At 35.8% G+C, this 6,000-nt stretch overlaps 1 long non-coding RNA gene across 2 annotated transcripts in view; it reads left to right on the forward strand.

The window, feature by feature from the left end:
* LOC147995625 (uncharacterized) overlaps window positions 1–3,982 on the forward strand; it is a 55,575-nt gene extending 51,593 nt beyond the window's left edge. For both annotated transcript variants that reach the window (XR_015683708.1, XR_015683709.1), the window contains one exon: window positions 2,488–3,982. This is a non-coding gene — a long non-coding RNA (uncharacterized LOC147995625). The remainder of the gene's footprint in view (window positions 1–2,487) is intronic.
* Window positions 3,983–6,000: the final 2,018 nt, after the last annotated feature.

Below are 6,000 nucleotides of genomic sequence, written 5' to 3' on the forward strand. Positions count from 1 at the left end.
GACAGTAGAATCCTAGAGTCACAAGCTATAGAGACAATGTAAAGGTTTCCTTCATCCTTAAATGTGAGCAATATTTGTGGGTTATAGAATATATGGGAAAACCAAGAGGCTAAAATATGCATGATTCCAGCTGCATATGTAGCAGAGTGTTGCCTTATCTGGCTTCAGTGGAGGAGAGGCCCTTGGTCCTTTGGAGGCCTGATGCCCTAGAATAGGGAAATGCTGGGGCAGTGAGGCTGGTCTGGGTAGGTGGGCAAGCACCCTCATAAAAGCAGGATGGAGAGGGGATGGAGGATGGTAACTGGGAAGAGAAACAACATTTGAAATATAAATAAACACAATACAATTAAAGATAAACAAACAAGAATAGATCCCCAAGGAAACACAGTTAAACATAGTTTTTGGTCATGACACTAACTAAATTCAAACATGAGACCAAAGCTAGTCAATCAGAAAATAAAATGATCTTTCCAAAGTTAATAGATTAGTAACAAAATATGAAAAGGTTGGGAATCTGATTTTAAACTGTTTTTAATCTCAAGGCAAAGAAAAAAAAACAATAAAAATCATACAATAGTTTGAGAGAAAACAAGAAAACTGGAGAAGCATTTTTGAAATCCAATATTCCACTAGATACCATTTCAACAGTATATAGCAAAGGGGGTATATGCTATTATACCATAATTTACAAACCCCCTTGCAGGAATGTTCCTGGGACACAATGGGGAACAATCTTTACTTAGCACAAAAAAAATCACCGAAAATGCTTATAATTATAGAAAAAATCGAAACAGTCCCAGAGAAATTTGGCTTTTTGATCTGGCAATGTGTAGCATAGACTCCAAATTAAAGTAAGTGTACTTGCAAGTGTCTCTTCATTATAGAGCCCATCACTATCCATGAGTAGGCTACCAAAATATGTCTAAAATGATTAAGGCTATAAAAAGAGAAACCAGTAATATTGGCATTGAGGCAGTACAAAATGTACATCTATTTGCAAAGTTGATCAACGAGCCACCGACCTTCATATTGTTTCTATTAAAATATTTAAATCATGCCCAAAAGAGATTTGAAAATATAACGAGTATACACACACACACACACACACACACACACACACACATATATATATATATATATATATTTAATCTAATGACAAAGTGCATTTGATAAAAAAAATAAAAGGCATAGTTTTTAAGTTACTCAATTAAAACTCTAGAAAGCTTTGAACACTTGTGGATACAGATTGCAATGCCATGCCTAATATAGCACTGAAACACTGGAGTCATTCTTAGCATCAAAAGCAGGACAATGACGCAGGCTGTTTCCGTTATTAGTTAACATTTTCCTGGAAGACCCATGGAAATAATGCTTAAAAAAGAAGAGGGTATAGAATTATTATTTAAGAGCTATCTGATTATGTTCCCAGAAATTCCAAGAAGATAAACTAAAACTTCTTGTAATTGGTGAGAGTTGAGAAAGAAAATTTTAAATGAATGGTTATTTACATTCCTATACAAAACAATAAAAATAAATTAGAAAAATATTACAAAGAGTTTTGACTCACAGTCATTCAAAAATAATCTAGAAACAGGGAGGAAAAATAGAACAGAGCTTTATAAAGAAGACTAACAAACTTCCCAGAGATGTATGACAACTTAACTTTTAAATATGAAATGCAGTTATTCTTATTCTGGGTGGGTGACTAAATATTTTAAAAAGCACATATGGAATTTTATCCTTTATAATATGGAAGCGTTTCCCAAATTTTCTACAATATCATGGTAAAACTTTTAAATAAAAAATGCATTAAAGTGGGAGAAAGGTTAGATGAGACATAATTATGATGTAACATGTGCGTTGTCAAAGGTAAGGGATGAGCTAACATGTAGGATGTAGGCAACTCATCTAAGAGCGTCTGTGGGTGGGGCTGAGAGGGAGGAGACAGTGCAAGGACAAAAAGGCTGAAGCTATGTGCAAGAGATCCTGGAAGAATAGTATAAGGGAATGAATGAACTAAAATAAAGGCCAAGAAGCCAGTGTGAACATAAATGTTTTATCCTTGACCTTTAGACGACAGTGAGGGAGAAAACCAAACTGAAGGCAGGAGATAAGGAATTCCATTTGATGCCTAGGATGTTCTGAAGCAACTCTTTGTTTTGGTCCACTTTTAGATGTCTACACTAATTACGATGGTGATGTAGGTGTTCAGAATACAAACAATGCATGGCAAATGAATGTACTCAGGTGAAGGAGGAGAAAAGAAACAAGAGAGTGTGACCGATGAGGAGAAGATGGCTGTACTGACCAACATTCCAAGTTCCAAAGAAAAGGAAGGAGATTGTGATCTTTAAGGCAAACAAGAATATTGTTAAATAAACAGCTTTGTAATTACAAATGCTTTTATATTTTCCTTTCTTTTTACATAAAGTATCCCATTTCTGTCTTCTTCCACTCTTCTAAGTTTTTCCTTCCATCTTCTAACAGGCTGTGTCATCAAAGCGGTGTTGTAGGCCAGTCCAGGCTAGCCACTGTTTTCATGCAAGAACCACAGTGCTGGATGCCAAAGTCTTGTCTCTTCATCTTGGTCTTACTGAAGAAAGAGCAACTGTGCCTGGATTGACCCATTTTCTTCACTACTTTCCAGAGAGACGCTAGTGGGACTCATATTTCCCAAATAATTCGGACTTTCTTTGTAAGTTTAGCCATGGTGCCAGAACCTAAGCCAGGATCCTTAGAGAGCACTTTTATAGTTTTCTATATCATGAATTTCATGTAAAAAAATAACCTCATGACTTCGTTTTGCTTAAAGATGTAGTCTCGATGTGTCCCTGACTATGAGTTCATGTGAAAATTGGTTGTTTCTTTTTGGTTCCATTAAAGTTGAAGCTCCCCCAGGGACCGAAGTGACTGTACATTAGCAAGAGCCCAATCCTGGCCCAGTGCTAGGCTTCCCTCTGCATCCTAATAAAGAAGCACCAGCAATGTAAAATGACACATACTTATAAAACCTTTGAGTCACTGCAGCAGATAGGCACAAATATATTTAGCTCAAATGTTTCCAAAGTTGGGCACATTTGGGAAATTGAGGGTTCCTATTCTTCTCACATGACCAACAGCTCCAGGTTTGCCTCTGTGCTGATGTTAGTACACAGAAATATAACACAAATAGGCCATGTTTCTGGATGAGTCATTAGAGGGTAGGAATTTGCAATATGAAAACCAAAACTTTCCAGCCTGTCTATTTTTAGTAGTTTCTATATTTCTGTTTCCTCATTCGGGGAACCTTCTAGAGAGTTTGGAAGCTTATGTGGAAATTATAAGAATGGATGCAAGTTTTATATATCAAACAATACTTTGATACACCCCTATAATGGAAAACAGAAACTTTCTTCATTTATTTCCCAAATATAAACCTGTCTCTGCATCTAGATGAACTAAAAGTGTTTCTCGGACTGTCTTCACAACTGTTGAGTGGGACCCCTGGCATACAGAACAGGGTTCATTAATTTTTATGTCGCAAATTTATATTCATCGTTGCCAAAATAATATCTTAATAGTAGTAAGAATTCATTAAACATTTTAACAAAATAGGTAACGTAATAGATTATGATGATAATTTAACATTTAAATATTTACAAGACAACATGAACCACTGGCAAGAGTTTCTAAGATAAACTATTAACTATTCGATGCATAGGAATGCATGAGATTTTAAAAAAGATATTCTCGTTACCTTATTATTTTAATCTCTAACTATAATTTGATCTGAATTCTAGTTTAGATGTTCTTTGTATATTCTATTTTTCTCCCTCTAAATTATTGTCTATTGAAATTGCTTAGCTCATTATTCGATAACTATAAATTTGGTAGAATCTTGATGGCACCTTTGGTGGTAAAGAATGTGGGATGAAACAGGATGGATATGGTAAAGGGAACATGATTGGGGTGACCTAATACCATGTGAGTTAATAAATTACAGAAAGAAATACCTGATTTTACAGTCTTATTTTTCTCTCAAATTACATGGAACCAGTTATTCTCACCACCTGTCATGCTCAGTAGCTTTATTTGCAAAATATTTTAGAGCAGTAGTTTTGACATCAGGTCTTTGTGGTTTAAACTGACTGTGAAATCACTATGTGACAGAAAACTGGCTTCGAACATGAGGTTCTTTTCACATATCAGCATCTCAAGAACTGTAGTGGAATTGGATACAATTACTTTTACCTATTAGAGGCTAAATGTAAACCCTCTCTTGCTGAAGGCATTGAAACTTAGGATATGCATTGAGCTGGGTCTACAACTCATTTCTGCAGTCTACCTTTCATAGTAGCAGAAAATACAATGGAAGATGCAGAGGAGAAACATATAATAGCCTTACCTAGTTTCAACACCTATGTATCAAAATAATTACCCACCAGGCAAGAGACACATAAAAGTGGCATTGACCATGTGGATGATCATCAAAAGCTGTCTAGTTAGACCTAAAGCTTGTCAACAGAATTAAAATCATGTCTGGGATTAGAAATTGAGCCCACTACCTGGGGCTAGTGAGGTCATGAACCTTTGAAAGGAATCTACTACTGCCTGATTTCTAAATAAGCATAATTCTTCACTTTATTCTAAATATATTCTTCATATAACAGGTAAGTGTTTTATTGGTTATTCAATATAGTATGTAGTCATTTCTGAAATCATGTATATACAAAACCAAAAATTGATTCCGAAGGTTATATATATATGATGCACATATATGTACAAGTATATAAATATATGTAGTAATAATAGAAGAGTTTGAAGAGAACATACCTAGGAGAAGAGCTTTGAAAGTCTGAAGGGAGGTACTAGAGGGAAGAAGATATTCATTTCTTTTTAGTTTAAGATACACTTTCAAAAAAGGGGGGGCAAATTGCATAAGGGAGTCAGCAAAATGTAAAAGTGTCTGCTGGAAAAGACTGAGCTCATGTGTTTGATTCCCAAAGCACATGTAAAATTTAAGAACTGACCACAAAAGTGTCTTCTGACTTTCATGTTCCTAGACTTTCTGTTGCTATGATAAAATATCATGAACAAAGCAACTTGGGGAAGAAAGGGTTTGATTCACTTATACTTCCACATAGCACACCATAGGTGAGGGAAGTCAGGAAAGAGCTCAAGGGAGCCAGGAACCAAGAAGCAGGGATTGAAACAGAAACCTTGGAGGAATACTGCTTACTGACTTGTTCTCAATGAAGTATTCAACGCGCTTGCTTTTTCTTCCTCCCTCCCTCCCTCCCTCCCTCTCTCTCAAACTTTAATCCCAAGGATTCTCACAAACATATTACAATTGACAGCATTTAAAAAGAAAAACTTTGCATAGTAACTGAAAAGGTCAGCTCTACAATGTATCCTTAAATTAATAGGTCACTAGTATCTTAGTTTTATATTTCCAAATGAAGACTTTCTAACAGTTCTGCATCTGTATATGGCAACCAGGGAGGAACCGTTTTGAAAACCTTCAGAGTGTGGTTCCTACCCTTTTTTTTGTGCATGATTTTTTTTATTTTTGGAAATCAGGTGTTGACCTCTTTATGAGGCAATTTACAGCAAACCCATAGTCAACATAAACCAAAATGGAGAGAAACTAAGCATTTCCACTAAAATAAGGAGTCAGTGTAATCCCCATCACCATTCTAACACAATATCTCTCAACATCAATGGCCTCAACTCCCCAATAAAAAGACACAGATTAACAAACTGGATACGGAACGAGGACCCTGCATTCTGCTGCCTACAGGAAACACACCTCAGAGACAAAGACAGACACAACCTCAGAGTGAAAGGCTGGAAAACAACTTTCCAAGCAAATGGTCGGAAGAAGCAAGCTGGAGTAGCCATTCTAATATCAAATAAAATCAATTTTCAACTAAAATTCATCAAAAAAGATAAGGAAGGACACTTCATATTCATCAAAGGAAAAATCCAACAAGATGAACTCTCAGTCCTAAATATCTATGC

Source organism: Rattus norvegicus, chromosome 3 (genome assembly GCF_021556685.1).
Source record: "Rattus norvegicus strain SHRSP/BbbUtx chromosome 3, alternate assembly SHRSP_T2T, whole genome shotgun sequence".
NCBI lineage: Eukaryota > Metazoa > Chordata > Mammalia > Rodentia > Muridae > Rattus > Rattus norvegicus.